Source organism: Pinus tabuliformis, chromosome 1_2 (assembly GCF_031772625.1).
Source record: "Pinus tabuliformis cultivar Carrire ecotype Pingquan chromosome 1_2, CPIR1, whole genome shotgun sequence".
NCBI lineage: Eukaryota > Viridiplantae > Streptophyta > Pinopsida > Pinales > Pinaceae > Pinus > Pinus tabuliformis.
In genome coordinates this window covers 739,883,012-739,909,489 of record NC_142298.1, presented here as the reverse complement: position 1 = coordinate 739,909,489, position 26,478 = coordinate 739,883,012, and positions in this window count along the sequence as shown.

The following is a 26,478-nucleotide window of genomic DNA, read 5'->3' as shown; positions in this document are numbered from 1 at the left end:
GCCTTTTAATTCATAACCAAAATACATGAAATATTTACAATGTTTGTAAGAGGGGAACTTTTCCCAAAGGGGCTATCACAAAGGGTGCTTGACGCTTCAGGATGTGTTGAATGCTAGACTCTTAACCGTGGAGTTCCATGGATGGAGGTATCTTAGAGCGATTTTGATCGATAAAGTTCCTGTATTACTACCTGTCAATAACATTGCATGGAATGTACATTTGTGGTGGAGGTCTCGACATTGACGGATCGATGTGGCACTTTAACATAGGACAAATGCATAACAATGAATTATTGTGTACGTGCACAAAGGACAAGTCATTTATTCTCTCCGGACATAAACTAGTGTAGCTACTTCAAGTTTTGGAGTCCTAATGCAACAGTGCAACAAAAGTCACCAACTTGGGAAAACTCAAAACCAAAGTCTACTTTGCAAATACGTGATTTTTTTTTTTTACGGACCAACTAATATGAAAAACCAATCAAATATGTCATGCAATGACATAACAACAATTATCTATCACTATAACATCACCAAGCTAGATCTATCTTAACTATGGATTTACCGAGCGCCAAGAGGGATCAAATCTCTTTTGAGTCTAAAAGAGGTTTGCACCTCTAACTTGATCCCTCTCGACACTTGGTAGATCTAGAATTAAGATGGATTTAAGCTAGTTTAATTTTATTTTAATTTCTATAAATATTATTTGTATGTTATCCATAATATATTTATTATATATGGTTCAAAGACAAATTGCAATGGAATCTCCATGCCTTTAACCTTTATGGTAAGTTAATTAATTTACTCAATTTTGTATCAATTCTTAATTTTTTTTAATTTTGTTTTTATTTTTATTTTGATATAATTTTACTCTATCAAAATAATATTTACCCGATAAAACACTACATCTCTACTCTATTGCAAGGTAAAAACATTACAACTCTACTGTAGACTAAGAAATGCCTAAACACAATAATATCATAATAAAACTTAAAACAAACCAGATGGCAAAATTGAAAGATTCTTTATATATTTTTAGACTGCACAATAACCTCACGTTGAATAAGAAAGATGGAAGCAGACACAGATATATTACATAAAATAATGGTAAAAATTTAATATTTGTTTTGAAAATTTTAAAAACAAAAAATTGAGATTTGATTTGAAAATTTTAAAAACAATGAACCAAAAACGGATTTGGAATTTGGAAAAATCTAGACGCACAATCTCTATCACTTCTTTCAAAAATCTCTGTCACTTCAATCTCCTTTCAAAATTTTTAAATGGATACTTAAGACCTGCTGGGTGACCTTGCCTAACTTCACAATGAAGAAACATAGCCAAGCCTCGAATTCCATTGCATCCATGGAAAATTCCTCTCGCGGGACAAGATGAGAGACAAAGTGGTTCTTGTTTGGACCGACAAGGCTCCAAAACAAGATCCATCTAACCTTTTTATTTTTTCAATTTGGATTTGAGTAGGTTTATCAGGTTAAGTCACATGAATTTCATTATTTCTCCTTTTTTTTTATTATAACCCAGTTGTCTTTTAATAATTTGAGAAACTCTTACTTAGCAAAAACTGAAAACGAAAATGGAATTAAATTTAATGATCGGACTGGACCATATTCTTGGAACGGGAAGGGACATAAGCATATCAGATGGCTTTATACAATATATTAACAGAGATTATATTAGTTGGAGTCAGCCGAGGAGCTGGCGAAAATCAGATTGTCAGGAGGAGTAGTGGTGGCAGACGTATATAACACTCTATGCTACCAGGAGGTGCACAACACAGAGGTATGTTGGTTTTATAAATTTTGGAAAATTAAGATTCTCATTAAGATCATATTATTTCTCTGGCTTGCTTGGAAAAATAAGAATCTAAGATGGGATAACCTTCAAAAGCTGAACTTGAAGAGGTTGGCGTTATGTTTACTGTGCAGGAATGAGGAGGAGGACAATGTTCATATATTTTTAAAGTGCCCTATAACTGTACACTTCTAGAGTTATATTGCTAGTTATATTGGTTTTCCATACAACCAATATGATAACATCATTCACTGCTTGATTTGGTGGAGTAAACAAAAATCCCCATGGCAGACAATCCTATTAGCTTTATTTAGGTAAATGCACAATAGAATTATATTTGAGAATTATAAGGAAAATGATATGCAGGTGATGGATCCTATTATAAGATGGTATACCTTTGGAAATGAACATGACAGTGGCCCTAAGAAGCCTATAAGCAAGAGGACTGACCTGGGATTGAGTATCAGCAATTTTTTTTTTTTTTTTTATATGGTGCAGTACAAAAGGGCATTTGTGGGCGTGGCTTTTGGATCATAATATCAAAGGAACCAAAACACTGGGTCCATTGGGGTGTTCGCAAGGGCACCAATATGAAGGCTGAAGTGATGGCCCTATGGGGTCTCCTTTAGTTTTCATCCTTTCTTAACATTCACTCCATCCACATATTTGGTGATGCTCAGACAATCATTGAAGATGAATTGGGTAGCAGAAAAATATGGATGGCTCAAACAGATTGAGAATCTTTGGGCCTCTTTTAGAGACTCAAAGATGCTGCATATTGGACGGGAATTTAACCAAAATATAGATCGCATGTCCAAGATGGGACTAGAGGATGCTCTGGACGAGATGCATATTAAAATTAAGTTGGGTGACAACATAGTAGATACAGAGATGTTTCCACTTCCGGGATAGCAACACAGTTGCATGGCATCTTAAGTGCTAATATTTGGTTTTTTGCTATATGCATATGGCCGCTTTGAAACCGTTATTTTGCTTTTTATATGTATATAGCATACATCACTAGTGGATGAGGATTTTTTTTATCAAAATGGAACAATAATTGGTACAATTTTTTTGTTTTGTTTAATACTACCTCTAGTTACATAGACACACTACTTAGATATATCTAATGTTGACAAAAATGAATACACTATTACTGAAACAGTACCAAGAATGCACTATAATGATATTGGCATTATACCATAGTAACTGTACTATTTTTACTTGATGCTTTTTCCTTACCGAAAAAAATCGTAATGATAAACATCCCATCTACTCTAAGCTCAGTTTAACCAAAAAAACAAGAACCATCTACAATCCCTAAGCGACAAAAATGATTACGGCATCACAGGATTTTCCTCAAGTATTTGCTTACGTGCAGCTCAATTGCTTGCCAACGCCTTCCAGCAAAACAAGGACCCCTCTCAAAGTCATGCGGTGCATTATTAAATGTGTAGGCACCAGCTTTTTGCTCCTTCGTGGAAGTTATCCGCCCTGACCTTTATGGGCATTCTGCTCCTTCCTGGAAATTACCAACCCTGACTTTTGTGAACATCCTACACTCTTCTCCATGGAATTATTTGTGCTATAAATTTAACCTACCAACCCTAAATAATTAATGAGCTATCTTCTGCCAAAGTTGCTGCCATGGTTTCTTCGTTTCTTCTCATATTTTCTCCTCTAATATTTTTTCCAACCAGACGTTTAACACTTCTCTGCACCACAGTTGCACAATACTATTGTTACTTCAGGCGACTCCTCCACACCAGCGGCCGGACTACAATAATTCGCAACACGCTCTCTCGTCTCGAGTTCGCGTTAATGCGCGCCAGATTGCCGCCTCTTCATAACTATAATCTCAGCGACGGCCTCGATGAATTGAGCTTGCGGCAGCAGCTTTATATTCTCCTACTGTGAGGGAAGAGGGGGTCACTGGTTGTTTATTCCATGGAAGCAGCTGGTTGCACACGGGATTCCAATGAATATATGTATAGTGTAATGGCTATATTTTGCACAATACAGAATTGTATAGTGTAATGGCTATATTTTGCACAATTCATTCTGTAGCAAGAGTTCGAGCTATAGAGTGTAAGAGTTGTATCTGTTTAGGTTAGAGAAATCGAGTTTGCTCACTCGACTTGTAAGTAAATACACTATGCGGTGAGATTGGTATGGGATTGGATTTGAGAATTTAATGATTCAATCGGTATGTGCAAAATCTCGAATCAATAAATAAACTTCATTTTACAAGGTTCATTTGGATATATTTTCTAATTTCATGATAGGAGATTATGCTTCATTAACTTCATAGTTAATGTTGGAGTATGATGTCGGTTATCATTACACTTCTCTGTTGATAAAGAGTGCTCACGCTTGTGGTTGCAAAAAAGTTCAAAAACAAGTGTCAATAATTTTTAAAAGGTTTTTATGGTAAAGCGTTTTATTTAAAAAAGCGAATTTTTTTCCTAGGATTAATTTTTATTTATTTATTGGAAGTATGTTTAGTCTGCACAAATTTTTGTTTTGTCAATGGCAATATTTTGGATGAAGATTGTGCTTTAAGGGCAATATATTAAAAATTATAATTTTTTGGGAGGCTACATGGAAGATAGCCTCATGCAATTAGGAAAACAACTATAAGATGGAGGAAAGACAAGAGTCATGGGTGGCAAAGTTTGAGTGAAGAAGATTAAAAAAATGAATCGAAAAGAAGAGGCAGACATTGTTGTAGCGTTTAGAGAGTTTCATGGAAGACAAAGAAGAAATAGTGGTTAATTGGTGTAGCTTACCACCTCCTATGTTTAATGATTCCGTGCCTTTGAGTTTCATTTAGCAAGCAATGGATGAAACTATTATGTGCAAGGTAGAAAAAACTACATCTTCCAAAGAAACATGGAAGATCTCGGAAAAAGAATTTGGTGCAAGGGGGAGTGACATGCAACAACAAGATGTGTCACAATTGGTTGAGTCAGTCTCAGATCTAAGAGTTGCTGAGAAAGACATAGTGGATGATGTCGTGCCTTTAAGTTTCATTTAGCAAGCAATGGATGAAATTATTATGTGCAAGGTAGAAAAAACTAAATCTTCCAAAGAAACATGGAAGATCTTGGAAGAAGAATTTGGTGCAAGGGAGAGTGACATGCAACAACAAGATGTGTCACAATTAGTTGCGTCAATATCAGATCTAAGAGTTGATGAGAAAGACATAGTGGATGATGGTCATAAATACCATAAAATTGAAAGCCATTATAGAGACATGCATATGGATGAAGAAGATGCAACGAAGATTGAAGAGAGAGAAGTTGAAGCCTCTGTGTGTGAAGCAGAGCAATAGTAGATAAATGCTCAAGTACTCCATTGTAACGTGGATGGTGAATACCAATGTGACAAAATACATGTATGATGTTTGTAAAGAGAGATGTGAATTGGTGAATCTAGCCACAATTGATGAATTTGGTGAAGTTGAAATTATTGATGAGCACATGCATGCTCAGATATCCCACAAAAGAGTGGACGGAAATTATGTTGATGTTAAACTTGATGAAGATAATTTAACGGGTGGTGAGTTGTTTCACATGATGCAACAAAAATAACATATTGCTATGTTGTTATTTGGTGAGAGCAGCCCACTCGTGTTTAGAAGCCAAGTGCAAAACAACGCGTTTGGAGCAACAGAGGTTGGTAAAGAAGCAGAAGATAATGCAAAGAAGAAAGATCTTATTATAGAACATAATGAAGATGGTTTTAATATTGATAGTGTGTAGGTAAAGGATAGTAGACCAGCTGAAAGAGAAAATTAAGACAAAGATTACAAGCAAAAAAATAGTAGTATGTAATGATGGAAGTGAAGAGAAAAAGATAGGTATTTCTAAAGACAAAAACAAAAACATTAAAACAATTTATTAATCACATAGATACATGTTAATTAAATATTTTTATGCATCTTTGAGATGCCGCATGATATAAAATCTATTGTATGATATGAAAAACAAGTTTAATGCAAATTCTAAACAATCGCCAAAGCAGTTACGTAGGATTTGTCAGTTGTAATCTAACCTAACTATCCAAGACTTATACAATAATTGAACGAACTCCCCAAGAGCGATGCAAGCCATCCATTGATCTCAACAGTACCATAAAAGGAGGTAGATTTCTAGTTCGAGGGATTCTCAGTCTTTTGCATCCAAATGCTACCCGAATTTTGAGTGAGGGCTCAAACTAGTTGTGATATTTTCTTGATGTTTCCTAATTTCTCTTTCATGCATTAATCTTATGTTTTTGTATATATATTTGTTTAACTTTTTATTCATTTTATATAAAAAATTACAAAAATAAGAACTTAATAATACAGGAACTGAACTAACAATATGATGATGATATTTACATTATTAATTGTGCTCTTAAATAATTATATATATGACATGATTAAAGGGGGTTATTTCATTTTCTTCTATAAACATTTAGGTAGTTAGTTTGTATCTTGTTTTATTTTTCCCTTTTTTGACGAGATTATATGCTACAAGATTTTTCCTTGTGGGATGTGATTCTCTTGATAAATACAAGTGGATTGAGTTGTACCAATCTTAGCGTTTACTCAATCCTAATAGTGTGGCTATAAACATAGGGAAAGTGCTCTCGTCGCTTCTCGCTAGCCATCAAGAACTTTAAGGTGTTGATGCCGGAGCGAACCATTTCAAAAATCAACATGGGGGTGTTGATGCTGGAGCAAACCATTTCAAAATTAAACATGGGTCTACTGCCCTTGGCCCTCCATGTAGATTTAAATTGAGTTATAATCTGAAAAAAACCGTGATCAGGATTATGTTTGCATCTGTGGGACCCGCTTAGTCCTTTGGCCTCCGAGTTGTTGAAAGGACCCTCAACTAGGATGACATGTGCACGAGTGGGTCCCCATTGGGTCCTCTAGCCCACGGGCTATTGGAAAGACCCACGATTGGGATGACATGTGTGTGGGTGGGACCCCATCAGGTCCTTTGGCTTGCAAGCTATTGGAAAGAACTGTGGTTGGGATAAGATGTGTGTGGGTGGGATCCCACCTGGTCCTCTGTCCTATGAGCTATTGGAAAGACACGCGACGAGGATGGCATATGTGCATTTCCACTGGAATCAAGATGTGTAGCTTTGACATAGACTTCATCCAAATTAGTAGGATTAAATAAAATAAGAGTATGATGAAGATAACTGTGCAATGCACCAAACTGTATTTGGAGAATTGAATGAATATTCAAAGCTAATGATTTCTTCCTAAATTCTTTAGTAAAAATTTGCACGCATCTCAAATTTTACCATTGCATAATTGTTTTCTAAGTATATTCTAATAGATAAAACTAAATATTTAATGCATTAATGAATTCCGATGAAGAAGAAAGGAGCTTACAATTCTTTTTACTATCTTCTCAAAGTTTACTTTCCCACTAAACTAGTGTTATTCCTTCAAGCCGAAGAGTACCTTCAAGCTGAAGAGAGACCAATTGAATCTTTTCCTATTCTTTAACAATCCGTTGAATATGAAAATACAATTCTATCTATCGAATACAATTATTTAATCATTCTACATTAAGCTTTCCATTATATAGTGGTAAGTCTAACTTAACAACCAACTTCAACAATGGCTTCTTTGAAGCAATCTTCTTATGAGGAGATGGAGGCAAAGACGAAGAAGGAGGTGAATAATGAGGAGGAGAGGGAGGTCTCAAAGTAGGCAGAGAAAATGAAGGAAGAGGGGGTTGATCACCCTCATTCTTTACTTGATTGGTGCTTTATCCTTTATGATGTATTATTTCTTTATAGAGCTCTTCCACCCTTGACTGGAATGTAGTGAATTCCTTGAGAAAATATGACTCAAAGTTAAAAGGATTCTCTCATATTGGTGAAGCCATCTCTCCTCTTTGAGTGAAGCTCCTTGAACCAAATTCAAGATTATAAGTTTCAAGTTCACCTTCTCCCTTCTGAAGCTTATACCTGGTAGTCATTCAAACTCAAGAACCACATCAAACTAGCTCATTTAAGCTCTGATACCAAAATTGATCAAGATCTTTAATCGCGAGCCTACGATTTATCAAGCTTAAAATAGAATGTGAAATACCAAGCTTGAAAAAAAGCTATTAGATAACATTAAAAAAACACAAATGAGATTGATAACGGATTTCACCCAGTGTAGGCTATGTCTCTAGCTCCACTTCCAATCGATTGGACTCTTCAATTATGATGAAGAATTACTCAAGTACATCAATTCCCCAATCTCTAAAACTAGTTCTTTGGTCCACATTACAAAAAGTCTCTAAGAACTCCTCACAAAAACTCTCTTTTCAAAAATATCCAAAAGGGAATAAATTCTATGATTTATCACAAGCTCACTCATAATCATGCTACAAATTTAAAGGAGCTCAGCCAAAATAACACAACCACACTTGTGTGGTGCAGTGGAAAAACCCTTTGTATATATAAGCTCGAGGGTCCACAGCCTCAAGGTTGAACCCATGAAGGTTGCAGCCCTCATTCATTGTCATAATATAAAATTAGTGTGTGTTAAGTTTTAGTTACAACCATATTGTTGAACCTGCGGTGAAAATGTTATAACACAAGTAAAGTTATGTTGGTTGCATTATGCTTGTTATAACAATAACCATAACCATGCCCAAAATGGTATATAATACTTTGACACATTATAACCACTGAACTATACCATGACCTATATATACTTATATGTCCACGTGTATTGTTGTTTGATTGGAAAAGGTTTTCAAATTTGTTGGTAATTATACAAAGGTCATGGGGTCAAGCCTGCAACCTCCCCCCTTTTTGGTAATATCGTTCAATCGAACTAAATATGATAAAAAAATGTATGTTATTCCAATGTCCACCCATAGCCCATTGGTTGGGTTCTTATTACTTATTCAAAGGTTACATGTTCAAATCCCACCAGTGTTAGTGTGTTGAGCCAACCCAAATTTTCGTGATTAGGGGTGCCACGTGGCACCCTCTGATTAGGCCACATGTCACCACTGGATTGGTCCACCTAGCCTGCCGCATGTCGAGACCAGGTGTTGTGATGGCATGCCACATGTTGCACTTAGAACACTACCATATCATCCTATATCCACGAAGTGTCATCCATCAAACCCGCCACGTGTCATCCTAAGAGGTTGTCGTGTTTCACTCTATCTCTTTTTTTCTTGTTGTCGCAAAAATTTGGAATATAATAACTTTTTCATATGACTCTATTCGATGTGATTCAACTTGTGTTGGAATCATCTCATTGAGCTCTTTGACTTGGCACCATTTCCATCAAAATTTGTTGACTTTGAATTTTAGGTCATCTTGGATCCTCCTGGATCACAAATAGTTTTTTCTTAAAAATAACGTATAATTGAGCGATTCTCCCACCCATTCGCAATCAAATCACTAGAGAAATGAGTGGTTACACTTATTTATTGTTGGTGAGCAATAAGATTGACTGAGTTGCCCATGGTAAAGTGTAGAGAACCAACCTTTCTCAACTACTAGATTGAGGGTGTAAGATGCCTCCTACTATCCCTAGCCCCAACTAAGGGTAGAAGGAAGTAGTTACTAGAGTGACCCAATCTTCAAGGTTCAATTATGGAAATGGAGTCTAAATTTTTTCACCTTTTTTGACTTTTTGAAAACCAAAAATGAATGACATATTTGCATCTATCTCGTCCATTCTTTCTAATGATATAAAATTTTCCCCAATATTACTCCCATATCAGAATATATGACTGATTTAAGTCTTAGCCATTCCGAGAGTGCCGCATCATCGATCTACCATATGGTTTCCATGTGGTCCCATGTGGCTATTAGAGATAGCCACCATGCTTCCACTTAGCAACATTGCATTAGTTATTGACCCATTCATATAGGAGTCATGAATTAACCTCCCCTCCTATATAACATAATATTAATTAAACCATGTGCGCGGGTGTGGGTCACAACAAGGCTACGTCACCCCAAGAGTAAAATCCAGACATTATCCCATGCGATCCCCCCTGTTGAAACTTATGGGGACAATTCTTTTGGGGTTGGATTTCCCTGTGGACTCTTCCTTGATTGTAACTCCTCGTTATTTGTTGCAGTAGTGCGTGTAACCCATCCTTGCCACGACATCTTGGAGATTAAATCTCAGGAATTTCTTGTGTCGTCCCTCGTCAATTCTTCTGGGGGGACATGGATACCCTTATGGACCCTACTCCACGCATCTTTCTTGTCATTCGCAGTGGACGTGTACTCAGGTTCCACCCTTGACACATTGTCCCAACCCACATTAACTCTACCTCTGTTCATATCCACTGGGGTTACGTGGAAGCTTACCACATCGTGTCATTACATCTATCGCCAGCTCAACATTGTCCAACAATTGCGTTGTCATTCATTCACACCTGTGCATGTGGGCTCTGCCTCACCACATCACCCCGAGAATTAATTCTCAATGGGGATTGCACCCATCTCTACTGGAAATCGCCTTGGTACAAGACGCTACGGTGACATCATCAACCCTTTCCCCCAAGGTGACGTCACCCTCCAGATGGTGCCATTTGAAGGGTGCCACGAATCCGGGTCACTTGGGCTCACCGAACCTTCAAAAATAACTGACATGTGTCCTATTCTTTAGATTTCATGTGCCCCTGAGGCCATGTTACCTTCTACACTGGCGTGTGTCCCTGTTAGTCCTTTATACAGTAAATTCAAGTTTCCACGTTATAAGTGTTTTGGTTTTTTTGACACATTGATGCGCAAATGCATAACCAACTCACCCCACTTGCTAAGTCACTCCTGAAATAAAATGTCGAGAGTTTCCCTTAGGGATCCCCTCAATATCTCCAAGGATAAAGTTTTGGAAAATGTGGATAGTCCTAACATTTGCGTCATTCAATGACTAGGATCTTTCCTGCCTACTTTCTTGGACATGATTCCCAACCATATGGCTCAACAAAAAGTCACTTCGTTAACCCTCGATATTGATTCTTGAACTCTACAATCAGCACTTGGGCATGGCACCTATTCAGACAACACTTATGCTTGAGTCCCTTTTTACTCCTTCGAGACCCAACTTCTGACCTTTCAAAACTTGTTCATGTGTGTATATGAGACCGCTTCTGCCTTTAGTGTTGTTATTAAGGTTAATGTATAAATCCTCGACGCATAGTATATAGATAAACAAAATTAAATGAAAGCTATTTTGGGGCTATCGCTTCTGAGTTTTCAAATATATGCCCATATTGGACTTAAATTCCATTTATCCTAAGCCTTGACGTTGCGTATATCTCTCCTAAGCTTTCAATGAGGCTAGGTCCAACCAATTCGACACACCCTCCTAAGCTTTATGGTTAAACACCAGCCTAGTGGAAAAATCAATTTAATGCAACATCCATTCAATTAACAAAGATTTGTCCATCTCCACTATACACAACAATTTAGATCATTTTAAAGACTCGGGATAAATACAAGAGTAACCCACTCCTAAATACTAACTTAAGTAGTCGTAAGCTCTGTTATTAGTTAATATTAATAATAAAAAGAACATGTGGTGAAATTTTGATGTTCCATGCTATTAAAATCACTTAAATCCATAACTTCTTTATGCTACAACATAAGTTAAGTAATTATATATAGAACATAAACTATATAAAACATATGCACAATGGAATACAACTAAGAACTCAATGAGACACAAGGAAGTTAGGTCAATGACCAGAGAAAAACCCACAAGGGGAAAACCCAACCAGATTCTTCTTCTATTATAAATCAATTTTTCAAGAGAGAAACAAAGTACAATGTGAGAATGAATAAGTTCACCCAAATCTAAAGAATATCTCTGATAGAAGTAGATGATGAAAACATTAAATTTCTTTGGCTCTCCAAGATCTGCTCTTGCTCTTCAAGACTCCCCCTCTCTCTCTCTCAATCTTCCTCTATACTCTCCAACTCTCTCTTTCTCAAGTTCAAATTCTCCTTTCACAAGCACAAATAAGTGTCTCGAGTGAGGATGAGAGGCAAAAATATATAGAAAGAGCAAGGAGGTCAATTTCATGAGGGAGTCACTCCTATGCCTTGAGGAGGAGTTACATATGACAAAATAGGAGTGTAACTTATGCCATAAAGGAGAGGAGTGTAACTTACACATTTAGGAGAGAAGTGTAATTTATCCATTAAAGAGGTGTAAGAAGAATATTTTATGATGAGTCATTAAAGTGTGTAAGAGAGTGTAAGAGGTGCATAAGAGCATTAAAGAGAGAGGAATGAATACATTAAGAGAGAGAGAGTAACTTATGCATTAATTGAGGGGATTTACATATGACATGATTGAGAGAGTTGAATTTCTTTTTAGTAATAATATAATAATATCATAAATAGGATAATAGTAATAATAATAATAATATTGATGCTTAAGTTAAAAATTAAACAATTGAGATTGATTAAGGAAAAGTTAAGTGAATTTCTATCATGTATATATGATTACGAATTAATGGAAGGTGATTTACTATTTTTGGAAAGTCATGGTTGCAAATATAGACATGACTTTCTATTTTTAGAAAGTTACTTCAGAAAGGTCAGAAATGAAATACTATATAAGGAAATTCATCCCATAGCTGTCAATTTTTTAACACTCTGTCTCTACTAGGGAGGAATTTCTTTCTGATACAAGGATCTCTATTATCTCTTCTTTGGAACAATTATGTTACAATCTAATGAGAATAATCATCATAGGGGAGATACATCAATCACCCTATACACACTTTGGAGTGTCCACTTATCAACACATGAAAAATATCTCTCACATCTAAGGTACATCATTGCTTGGGGGATCCAATTGTCAACACATGACAAGGATCTCACTCATCCAAGGCTCATCACTTCTTGGGGGAATCCACTTGTCAGCAGATGACAAGGATCTCGATCATCCAAGGCTTATCACTATTTGAGGGGATCCACTTGTAAACACATGACAAGGATATCATACATCCAAGGCTTATCATCCATCACCACCCTCTTTAGGAAGGGTCACATCTATTAGTTCAGGTTGCTCTCTGAAAACCAAGAGCTTTCCTTTCAGCAAAGGATTGGTAAGAATGTCAGTGATCTAGTCATGAGTCTCTATATGATGAAGTCTTACTACTCCTATTTGCACCATATCTCGGGTATAGTGATATTTGATCTCAATAATTTTGGACTTGTCACAGTAAATTACTATAGTATCCAAACCTTGCTCAAACAACTCTCCAAAGAGCTTCCTTAGTCATACTGCCTCACAACTAGCCATGCTAACAGCAATGTATTCTGCTTCAATTGTGCTAAGGGAAACATATTTTTTCTTTTTTCTCATCCAAGATATCATGGCAGATCCTAAGCTAAAGAAACATCTTGATGTGCTCTTTCTATCAGTAGAGTTACCAGTGTAATCAACATCAGAGTATCCATGTAGCTTTACATATTTGACAGTATACATCAATACAAGATTGATGGTCCCATCCAGGTACCTCAACACATTATTTGTAGAAACCCAATGTGCATGAGTAGGCTTAATCATGTATTGAATTGAGTATTGACTACAAAGCATATATATGCTCCAATTAGTTGACAGTGCTCATAAGGATTAGCCAAAATAGGTCCTGCAAATTTACCACAAAGATTCTTGAAATTCATTTCTATTGGAGTATTCATGGACTTACACTCAATCATGCCAAACCTTTCTAGTAGTTTGACAACATATTTTTCTTGAGAAAGGAAAATCTCACCAGATTTCTGCCATACCTCTAGGCATATAAAGTAGTGCATCAAACCAAGATCTTTCATTTCAAATTTAGAAGCTAACTCCCTCTTACACTGGAGAATAAGAGGTTCACTACTGATCATAAATAAATCGTCAACATAAAATACCAAAATCAAAGGCATACCTTTTACTGTCTTAAAGTAAATATTTGGATCTACATTGCTTTTGGTAAAACCAAGCTTCATAAAGAAGCTATCTATAAGAGCATCGCAAGATCTTGGAGCTTGCTTCAAACCATAAAGAGATTTCTTTATCCTACACACATGAGTTTTTGGATCATGTACATCAAAACATTGTGGTTGCTCCACAAATACTTCTTCTTTAAGGAAGCCATGCAGAAAAACAATATTCACATCCATTTGGTGAAGAGACGATAATTGGCTAGCAACTAGAGTTGCAATAGGTCATATGGTGGTGTAACTGAAACAGGTGCAAAATTTTCGTCATCATCTATTCCCTCTTTCTGAGAGAAACCTCTAGCCACAAATATAGATTTATATTTTTGAATGCTGCCATTAACACCATGTTTAATTTTGTACAACCATTTAGAAGATAAAAAATATTTACCTTGGGGTCTTGGAACCATGTCCCATACATCATTATGAATGATGGATTCATATTCTTCAATCATTGCATCTTTCCACACTTGGGCCTTTACAACTTCTTCAAAAATGCATGCTTAAACTTGAATAATTTTGCTCATGGCTATAACATATCCTTGGAACCAACAAGGTTTCTTGGTTTCTCTAAAAATTCATCTAGAAGCAACATGTTTATCACATCTTGAAGAGTTTCATGAAGCCATAAAGGTCTCTTTTTAGAAGGGGGATCACATGGAGGAGTATCCAAAGGATCCATGGGCTCCATGGCTTCATTAGCAAGATCAATTTTAGCTTCATGATCTTCTTGTATTTCAAATACATCATCTTAACTATCAACATTCGCAAGAGGAAGAGGAGTGTCTCTTTCTTTTCCAAGAGCTGCATCTTCATAAAATTTTACATCCTTGTTAAATTATATATTCCTTTGACTAGGTACGTATATTATGTAAGCTTTATAATTCTCATAATAACCAACAAATGTACCTTTCTTACCTGAAGCTTCCAACTTGTTCCTTTTCTCTTTTGGGACATGGAAGTAGAAAGGACAACAAAAAAGCCTTAGGTGCCCAACTTCGGGCTTCTTGTTAGTGAATACTTCTTCAAAGGTATTGTTGTTTAGGGCATGGTGAGGAGATCTATTTTGAACATAGACAACTGTGTTTGCAGCTTCTCCCCATAAAAACTTTGGAAGTTCTAATCATGCAACATAATTTTGACATCTTCCATGATAGTTTTATTTTTTCTCTTGGCCAAACCATTTTGTTTTGGGTTATATGGTAAAGTTGTCTTTTCTTTATTCCAGCTTCTTTGCATAAGTCAATGAAATCACTGGAAATGAACTCTCCTCCCTTGTCAGATCTAAAAATTTTGATCTGCTTTCTAGTTTTTTTTTCTACTAGAGCTTTGTAATTTTGAACATGTTAAATGCTTGACTTTTATTTTTCAGAAAATAAATCCATGTTTTGTAAGAAAAATCATCCACAATGATAATATAATATAAGTAACCACCAAGAGAAGTTATATGCATTGGTCTAGATAAATCAGAATGTACAAGATGCAATACCGTACTGGTTCTACTTTTACTTGAAGGGAACGATTCCTTCACTTTCTTTTCACTTGTGCATCCTTGCAAAATGACATTATGATAAAATATGATTTCTGACATTCTAGAAACAATCATTCTCACATGAGGTAATGCTTTGTAGTGCAAGTGAGCAAACCTTTGGTGCCAAATTTCACTCTAATGATTGATGTCATAGACTAGTGCATGAATAGGTCTTCCATTGATTTTGTATAGACCTTCACATCTAAATCCTAGAGTGAGGGCATCTCTCAAGTTGGATCTCGATGTCCAAGTGAGAATTTCACCATTTATGAAAGCAACTTTCATTCCTTTATCTTCTAAAGCTTATATGAACACAATATTATTATTTAAACCATTTATATATAAAACTTCTTGAAGAGATAAAGTTTTACCTTGATCAAGATGGAAAGAAACGAAACTAGATCCCTTTATGGGATATGTATAGTTATCTCCAAGAATGATATTCAAACATCTCTCTTTCTCAACTAGATTAGAGAGTACTTCTTTGTAACTAGTAAAGTGCCTTGAATTACCACTATCAACCAACCAGCTATCACAAGAATCTGTAGGAGATGAACTAAAAAGAGCATAAACAAGAAAGTACTATGATTGAGTCTCAACTGCATTATTATCATACCTTAAGATCCTTGAGGATCAATAGTTCCCTTTGCGAGAAAAAGGAGCTTCTCTTCTTCTTCTGTAATCAAATTTGTTGGAGCGATTGTTGAAGTTGGAATTTGATGCTCTATAATCACTAGTATTATTGCCATACTTGTGAAAATTGTAGAAATGGACTTTTGATAAGTATATGGTCCATTGAGAGGATCTTTTGGGAGCATACTTTCTCGAATAGTGAATTCCTCTTCTTCCTTTCTTCTTTTTTTCTTATACAACAAAGGTAGTAGGTTCTCCCTCCTCATGCTTGGGAATTCTCCCTCTGGAAATCATTATGGATTCTTCTTCACTGCACTTTTCCAGGAGCTCATCAAATGTACGAAAATTTTCACAATTACTGATGGTAGTAATAAAAGTTTCCGAAGAAAAAGGAAGACTTCCAAGCGAAATCAATACTAGTCCTTTATCGGAAACAACTTCACCAAAAGTTGACAACTGATCTTTGATTTTTGATATCCTCGTGAAGTATGCTTGAACGGTTTCTCCTTTGTTCTTATTAACGTCCTTGAGTTTATTCTTCAGAGCAAGAATTTGACTCAAATTGTTTACTTGAAACATTCTAATCTGCTTGTCATACATTTCTTTGGCCTTCTTCAAATTGGAGACATAAGTGATGAGGTGGTCTCCAAGAGGTTCAAGGATAATCTTTTTAGCATCGAATTCTCCTTTCTTGTATCTTACCTTGATAACAACATTGGATCTTTCAATTGGTTCTACTACCTCTCCTTCAACATACTCTAGAACACCATGTTCCTTAGGAGTAATATCCAATTTGGCCTTCTAAGGGAAGAAGTTTGAAGCATCGACAAGCTTCTCTTCATTCTTAAAGTAGGAGGAAGACATTTTGATTTGCTCAAAATTTCAACAAAAAATAGAAAGGGTGAACAAGAGATATTTCAGCTGTAAATGAGATATTTCGGTAGTAAAAGGGAAGAGAAATTTCAGCACAAAATGAGCAACAAGTAGAAGGAACAATAAGAATTTTATTTATTTTTTATTTTATTTATTATTTATTTATTATTTATTATTTATTATTATTATTATTTTTTTTTATTATTTTATTTTATTATATATATATATATATATATATATATTATTTTATTTTATTTATTTATTTATTTATTATTTTTTTTTTTAGCAAAAAGAGACTTGTAAATGGAGAAAACAACAAGCTATATTTCAGCAGAAAGAAAGTTGCAAATGGAGCGAACAACAAGCTATATTTAAGCAGAAAGAGAGCTGCAAATGGAGTATACAACAAGAGATATTCCAACAGAAAGAGAGTTGGAAATAGAGCTTGTCTTCACCAAAGCTATGATACCATGTTGAAATTTTGATGTTCTATGTTGTTACAATCACTTAAATCCATAACTTCTTTATGTTGCAAAATAAGTTAAGTAATTGTATATAGAACATAAACCATATAAACCATATGCAAAATGGAAGAAAACCAAGACCTCAATGAGACATAAGGAAGTTAGGTCAATGATCAGGGAAAAACCCACAAGGGAGAAACCCAACTAGATTCTTGTTCTATTAGAAATCAATTATTCAACATAGATACAAAGTACAATGAGAGAATGAAGAAATTCACCCAAATCTGAAGAAGATTTCTGATAACAATAGTTGATGTAAACACTGAATCACTTTGGCTCTCAAACATTTTCTTTTGATCTTCAAGACTCTCTCTCTCTCTCTCTCTCTCTCTCTCTCGACTCTCCAACTCTCTCTTTCTGAAGTTCGAATTCTCCTTTCACAAGAACAATTAAGTGTTTCAAGTGAGGATGTGAGGCACAAATATATAAGAAGAGAAAGGAGGTTGAATTCATGAGGGAGTAACTCCAATACCTTGAGGACGAGTTACATATGCCAAAGTAGGAGTGTAACTTATGCCATAAAGGAGAGGAGTGTAACTTATGCATTTAGGAGTGAAGTGTAAATTATGCATTAAATAGGTGTAAGAGGAATATTTTATTACAAGTCATTAAAGTGTGTAAGAGAGTGTAATAAGTGCGTAAGAGCATTAAAGAGAGAGAGGAATAAATCCATTAAGAGAGAGAGAGTAACATATGCATTAATGGAGGGGAGTTACATATGACATGATTGAGAGACTTGAATTTATTTTTAATAATAATATAATAATATCGTAAAGAGGATAATAGTAATAATAGTAATATTGATGATTGAGTTAAAAATTAAATTATTGAGAATGATTAAGAACAAGTTGAGTGATTTTCCATCATGTATATATGATTACAAATCGATGGAAGGTGATTTACTATTTTGGAAAGTCATGGTTGTAAAGATAGACATGACTTTCTATTTTTAGAAAGTCACTTTAGGAAGGTTAGAAATGAAATTCTATTTAAGGGAATTCATCCCATAGTTGTCAATTTTCAACAGCATGAACTGACACACACACACACACAATATAAGTCTTTAGGGATCAACCACCTCTCATCAATTGTATTACGTTTAACATGATTTATTCACAAAGGAATTTAACATGCTTAACAGTAACATAGGCATTCAACCAACACACTATCCTATGCTCGATTTCTAACCTTCTTGATCTTACAAATAAGAAACAAAACCTACTAGAAATTGTTTTAACAAAGAATAATCATTGTAGAGATCCACCCATCTATTTTATATTCAGGAACAAAAACCATAGTTCCAAATCAAGCATTTACCACGTTCACATAGTCCTTATATAGAAACTATTTAAACTAGGATTATGCTCATCTTGACACAAGAATCTAAGCCATTCCATATTCATGCTTTTAAGAAAACAATGTTCATTCACACATGTTTATCTCCTTCCTTAGCATTGCATTAAACATGCATAAAACATTCATGACATGAAAGTCATAAGAAAAAACTTATCTTTGATAAATTGAACTAGGAAACTGAGATTGTGACTTCAACTCTCCACCCAACCTTAAACACACTACAGCCAAACCTTTCTTGCAATAGCCACTCCCAAGCGATATTCCAAAGCTTGAGGATGAGTTCTTAAGCAATTAACCCAATTTTTTCAACTGAAAACAAGGACTCCATAGGACCATCCACCTCCACCCACCAATTACTTCTTGCAATGAATATCTCATAGTGGAATCGAGAGGTCCACCAGCTACACCCTTTAACTACTTTAATAAGAAAATGTGGCTTTACTGTTACAAGCCAAATCAGACAATTCAGAGGCCCACCTCCACCCAGAATAGAATGAGGGAATCCAAAGGTTTATCACCTCCACCCTCAACAAATTCTTTCACACAATAGTTACACCCAATCCTAGGAATCCAAAACCCACTGTATAAACCATAAGATAAGTGGAGGGGGCTAAATAACTCATGTTATAAGGAATATAAGGAACAAGCCTCCACCCAAGTTATCAAGGGAATCCAGAGAGAACCATATTCACCCTCCCATCTTACAAGGAATCCAAAGACTACTATCCTCACTTGAGAGCTATTCTTTCACCTCCCAATACTCAACCGAAGGATGGCTCTACTCCCCGCGTTATGATAGTAGTACAAGGATTCTTCTCCTTTTCCTTCATGCACTATGGTTCTCCTTCCTCGACAATGCAATCATCTCCTCTGTTGTTCTCCTTCTATTGTGCTCTTCTATGTTCTCTCTTTTCTTTTTGTCTCCAAATTAGCTTCTCCATGTGTGAGAGTGTGATGGTTGATAATGCCCTTTTTGAATGCTCATCCTTCCTTTCATGGAATTTGTGGCCATTGTCCCCATTGCACAGTTGCAACTATTCTTGGTTGTGTGGCTATACATTCTTTGTCGCCCCCCTTTGATTCTCTGTCACCATGCTTCTCTGAGTTTGTGTGGTTGTGGGGAGGTCATTGTGCCATTTCTCCCTTCCACATATTGGTTTGTTGACATTAGGTTGTCCCTCTTACCAATGCAACCCATCACTCTTGAATATCTGTCCTCTTTGCCTCATGGATTTTTCCAAGGTAAGCATGAATCCTTGTTCTTCTTCTTTAGTTGGATTAATGGCACAACCATTCCATTTAATCACACACCTACCGACCTTCCATGGTTTTCATAAAACAATTAAACTTCCTTCTAATCCCAAGAAATCGCCTTCAAAATCTGGAATCTGTGTTCCAATTCTTAGGCCTTTTAATTCATAATCAAAATACATGAAATATTTACAATGTTTGTAAGAGGGGAAATTTTCCCAAAGGGGCTATCAGAGAGGGTACGTAACACTTCAGGATGTCTTGAATGCTAGACTTGGAGTTACATGGATAGAGGTATCTTAGAGTGGTTTTGATTGACAAAGTTCCTGCATTACTACTTGTCAATAACAATTCATGGAATGTACTTTCATGGTGGAGGTCTCAACATCGATGGTTCAATGTGGAACTTTAACATAGGGCAAGTGCATAAAAATGAATTATTGTGTACGTGCACAATGGATAAGTCATTAATTCTCTCTGACATAAACCACCAGTCTATCCGCTTCAAGTTTTGGAGCCCTAATGCAACAATGCAACAAAAGTCACCACTTGGGAAAACTCAAAACCAAAGTCTACTTTGCAGATGCTTGAATTTTTTTTGTACAAAGCAACTAATATGAAAGTTTGATCAAATATGTCAAGGAATGACATAACAACAATTATCTATCACTATAAAATAACCAACCTAGATATATCTTAACTCTGAATCTACCAAGCATAGAGAGAGATCAAATCCCTTTTCACTCTAAAGGAGGTTTGCACCTGAGACTTGATCCCTCTCGACACTTGGTAGATCTATAATTAAGATGGATTTAAGCTCCTTTGATTATTATTATTATTATTATTATTATTTTTAATTTCTACAAATATTATTTGGTCTATTATCCATAATATATTTATTATATATAGTTTAAAGACAAATTACAATAGAATTTCCAAACCTTTAATCCTCAATGGTAAATTGATTATTTTACTAATTTTATTTATTTGTTATTTTTTCATTTATTTTTTTTTTATATAATTTGATTGAGTAAAAATATTTACATGAAATAAATATTACAACATCTCTACTTTAATGAATTAAAAAAGGCCTCTACACTCAATAATATCATAATAAAACTTTATACATTTTTACACTACACACTAACATCACAGAGAATAAGAAAGATGGAAGCAGACACAAATATATTAAATGAAATAATGGCAAAAATTTAGTATTTCTTTTGAAAATTTTAAAAGCAATGAACCGAAAACGGATTTTGGACTTTGGAAAAATGTAGACGCACAATCACTATCACTTAATCTCCTTTCAATTCTAACGGATACTTGAGGCCTGCCGAATGACCTTGCCTAACTCCTCACTTACTTCACAATGAAGAAACATAGACAAGCGTCGAATTCCATCGCATCCATGGAAAATTCCTCTGGCAGGACAACATGAAAAACAAAGTGGTTCTTGTTTAGACGGACCAGGCTCCAAAACTAGATCCATCTAATCTTTTTTTTTTTTAATTTGGATTTGAGTAGCTAGGTCACATGAATTTCATGGGAGAAGTTGAGATTAATTTTTTCGAGACTGGATCATGCATCACACTTACAGTGACACAATCTTTATGATAAACCTCCCATCTACTCTAAGATCAACTTAACCAAAAAAAACAAGACCCATCTACAATCCCTAAGCGACAAAAATTATTACGGCATCACAGGATTTTCGACAAGTATTTGGTTACGTGCCGCTCGGTTGCTTGCGCACCCTTTGCCGCAAAACAAGGACCCCTCTCAAATGCATGCGGCGCATTATTAAATATGTCAGCAGCAGCTTTTTGCTCTTTCCAGGAAGTTACATGCCCTGACCTTTATCGGCTTTTTGCTCCTTCCTGGAAATTACCAACCCTGACTTTTGTGAACATCCTACAGCCTTCTCCTTGGAATTATTTAACCCATCAAAGCCACTCAACCCTAATTAATTAGTGAGCTATCGTCTGCCAAGGTTGCCGCCATGGTTTCTTTGATTCTTCTCATATTTTCTCCTCTAATATGTCTTCCACTGACGCTGTGTTTTCCGCTCTCCAGACGTTTAACACTTCTCTGCACCACAGCTGAGCAGTACTATTGTTACTTCAGGCGACTCCTCCACACCCGCGGCCGGACTACAATAATTCGCAACACGCTCTCTCGTCTTGAGTTCGCGTTAATGCGAGCCAGATTGCGGCCTCTTCAAAACTATAATCTCAGCGACAGCCTCGATGAATTGAGCTTGCGGCAGCAGCTTCATATTCTCCTACTGTGATGGAAGAGGGTGTCATTGGTTGTTTATTCCATGGAAACAGTTCGTTGGGCACTGGATTCCAATGAATATGTGTAATAGCTATACTTTGCACATTTCATTTTGTAGTGATATGTGTATATAAGTCAGAGCTAGAGCTATACAGGATACGCATAAGAGTTCTTTCTGTTTAGTGTTAGAGAAATCGAGTTCGCTAACTCGACCTGTAATTTAATTATTCAATCCTTATGTGCAAAATGAGAAAATTTACTTATTCATGTTTCTGTTTCCATCAATATACCACTCAGAAGTCAAGTATAGCCTATAATACTATCATCATCGAAGATTATGCTTCATTAACTTCATAGTTCATGTTGTAGTATCACGTCCATTATCATTACACTTGCTCTACTGATATAGAATGCTCACGTTTTGTGCTTGCCAAAAAGTCTAAAAACACACTTACCTTAATATAAATGCTAAGTGATTGCAGGGCAAGATTTATAGACTTCAACATTACAATGATAAATTTTGATTAAATAAAAATTAGCTTGTAATTAAGCCTGAATTTTATTAAACCTGATTTAGCCTTAATTAGAACGTAGGAGATCGAAAATTTATTTAAGAGTTTTCAAGTAACTATCTCCAGAGGAGGAAAACTTTTCTCCATCTCCAAAGAAATAGTGGACTTCCCAAGGAGCAAAAAGCAGTTTCCCTGCGGCCTCCTCGTTCTGATACATTATGGCTCCAGGTTGGACCTGGTAACGAAAGGGGAATCCGTAAAAACTTGGGATCCGACACCGTGGTGGAATACTACCCTCATGATTAGACCATGTCTCGATGAACTACGAATTGCCCTTCTCAGCCTCCCGGAAGGGAGTGCTTGCTCCTCCTAACTAAAAGAAATATTTCTCTGGTACGATGGACGAGAATAATAGGTATGGCAACTTGCTGTCTCAACTGAAGGTGTGGAACCCCAATAGGCACTTGTAATTGTTGGACTTCCCAATAGGCACTTGTAATTGTTGATCTATATCATTATGATTATTGATCTATATCATTATGATTATGGACATTATTCAACATATATTTTTAAAGAAAATTATATTTTTGTGACTTTGATTTGGTCAATTTTATGGAAAGATGAGCCTTTAATTGAGTCTATCTCAACAAAAATATGGACATACATGTGCATAATCGATCTTGTTGTAGCTTTTTCAAGATTTTGGGAGGCAATTCCAATATGTCATTCTAGTAACTAGCATTAAAATCAATTTATGAAAACAAAAAGGTTATAAAAGATTTGGTCTCATGTTTCACAAAATATTTCACAAAATAGAACTACGGAACCTCCTTGAACACTCTCAACATGATTATAGAACTTAATAGTAAAAAATCCTTTGGATCAAACAAAGATCTCACAATTTTTATCCTAGATGAATGTATACACTTCCACAAAGCCATAAGGGCAATAATTTTCAATTATAGAATGTAGATGGGTTATCTCCATTGCTTTGATCTACACCAATGGCATTTCTTTAGATCTCTCCACTATATAGGCACTATGAATAGTAGAAATATTTGAAGCATTTGCAATGGTCTTTTTGTTTTTTTCATCCCTAAGATACATAGTTCTTGAGGTTGAAAACATCACGGGCCCACTACTCCTCCCCACAAGCACACCACAAAAATAAGGGTTAAATATTTAACTATGTTATAATTAGACAAAGGAATTAAGTCCTAGGTTTTTAACCCCAAAAATTAAATATTGTTGTTTGACAATAACCTTTTATAAAAGCTCCAATTTCTACTTGATATCCACCACAAAATGAGTAGAATTTACCTACAAAATTAAGGACTTTTAGGAATTGTTATTTGAAAATTTTCCTTGGCATGAGAGACAACAACTAAAGCTTGATGAAATATTCAATCTTAAAACACTTAGATGTAAGAATATAGACACAAACTAGCTATGCATCTTCTTTTAATCTTTTGTACTCCTAACTTCCAAAGGCACAAAGCAATTCTACATACTATTAATGTGAAAACATTTCATCATACAATTGGCCAATATTCTTGTTGGCTTTTGATTCCAAAGCGAAATACTTATAGGGATTCCAACCAATATTTTGTATGCAATCTCTACGAAGTTTCTAGCTATAGATGTCATGCAATTTTCATGCAAACATTTTCCATAAATCCAATATTAAGAACCGTGTTTACCATGTTTACATTGGATTAGTGTGCGCATGATCTAAAATGGAATCCTTAGTTGTGTAGACCATTGATGAACCCTTATATTACCATTGATTTCCATCTTATTGTCATGGTTTTTGATGTATTTGCCTCATACACATAGAGAAACTTTTATTTTAAATGACCAAACTAGATGATATTGACATTTTCTTATTTGAATGAGTATGAATGGCTTAATTTCAAAGATATAATTTATGTTTGATATCTTAAGTATTTTTGAGTTGATTTTGTAATTTACATTGTTTAGATTAATGTATATTGGCAAATAGAAAGATTAGTGCAACAATTAGCTAATTTTTAAAATTAATATCATACATCTAGTAAGGGGGTGTCTCACCCTCATATTATTGACCATTTTCAACACCCAACACATTTCAATAGATTAATTAGGGATGCGATATTGAAGGGGTCTTTTCCTCTTCCTTGATGGAGATTACCTTTTAACTCCAAACATTAGGAGACAACACTTAACTTATTTCTATTTTGAAACTTTAACGAGTGGAGGAGGAAGAATATTGATCTTAAATAAATTATTTTGCACAAGAGGCAATTGAGTGTGTTACCACTTAGTTTAGTATGTTTTTGAAGATCTAGTACAACCAACTAAAGGTATTCTACAATTATATTTTTCTACATACCTACATAGATGAATTGAATATACCCATGTAAAATGTGGCAAAATAGACTATTAAAACATATATATCAACTACTTAGCTATGATAAAAATTTAAGCTCTTTTTCTTCAAGGAGTAGTAGCTATATATGATAAGAAAATTTGTAGCAAGTGAGTAATAAAAAAAGGGAAAAATTTTAAGGTATCTTTTCAATAATGAGATGGTTGAAGAGTGAGGCTTTACCTTTGCCTTTTAAGCTTATTGATTCACATATTTGCAATCATAGCCCTTTCTTTGTCAATTTTACCTTTGAGACTAGAGATTGATAGGAAGTTAGGGATTAAACTATCCCACTCTCTTAGCCTTGGATAACTTGGAAGAATTTTGCCCTCACTAGGAGAATCTAGTCCTTCAAGATGCTCCAACTATGATAACAACGATAGGATGGAGATTCCCCCAAAGAGTTTCCCCAACACATGGAAAAGTGTATTTTGTGTAGCTAGGAAAGGGTGAGGTGAAGACTTGGTCATTAATGTCTGCTTCTATGTGAAGGTTTGTCCCTCAATGGATTGCTATGATAGCATTGTGATAGTTAAAGTATATGTACATGTTAGTTCTTAAAAGCACAAGATTATAGGCAAAAACCAAGAAGAAAAAACATAAAAGATCAACCGAATACAAAAGAGATTATTTTTGCAAATAGTTTCTTTATATTATGGCATCAAAATGATCTCATAATCAAAAACTTCAAATGAGAAGAGGAGCTAGGAATTTATAATTCTCATTAATAACAGCTTATTTCCTCCTTCCATTAGAATAATAATATTTGACTTGTCATCCACAATAAATTTGGAGACTAAGTCTACTCATGAAAAAATAATATTTTATTACATAGTTTTACCACCTAGGCGGGTTGAATTTCCTTTTACTCCCTATGAGAGTATAACTTTCCAATGATGAAGTGTGAATATCATCAAATGAGTGAAGAATATTACCCATTTCTCCTCTAAAATCTACCTAGAAGCCTCCAACATCTTGGGAGTATACTTCATCACTTAGGGAAATTGATCCACTTGAAGAATATTAACCACTTGACTAGTAACAACTACTTTCATGTCCTCAATCCTTATCTTTTAAGAAATAACCACCTCGTGTCTTGACTATTTCCCATTTGAATTGAATTTTCCATACATTATATGTTAGATTAATTACTTTTGTCATTTAATATAATGCCCTTGCCTAGCTGGCCAAGATTTCCACTCTTTTTTGCACTATTTTCAACCTCATGCCATATTGTACGATTAGTTATCTCCAAAATTGAAATGTGTTGGTATGAATGTTGAATCAAATAAAATCATAGTTAATTAGGAATCT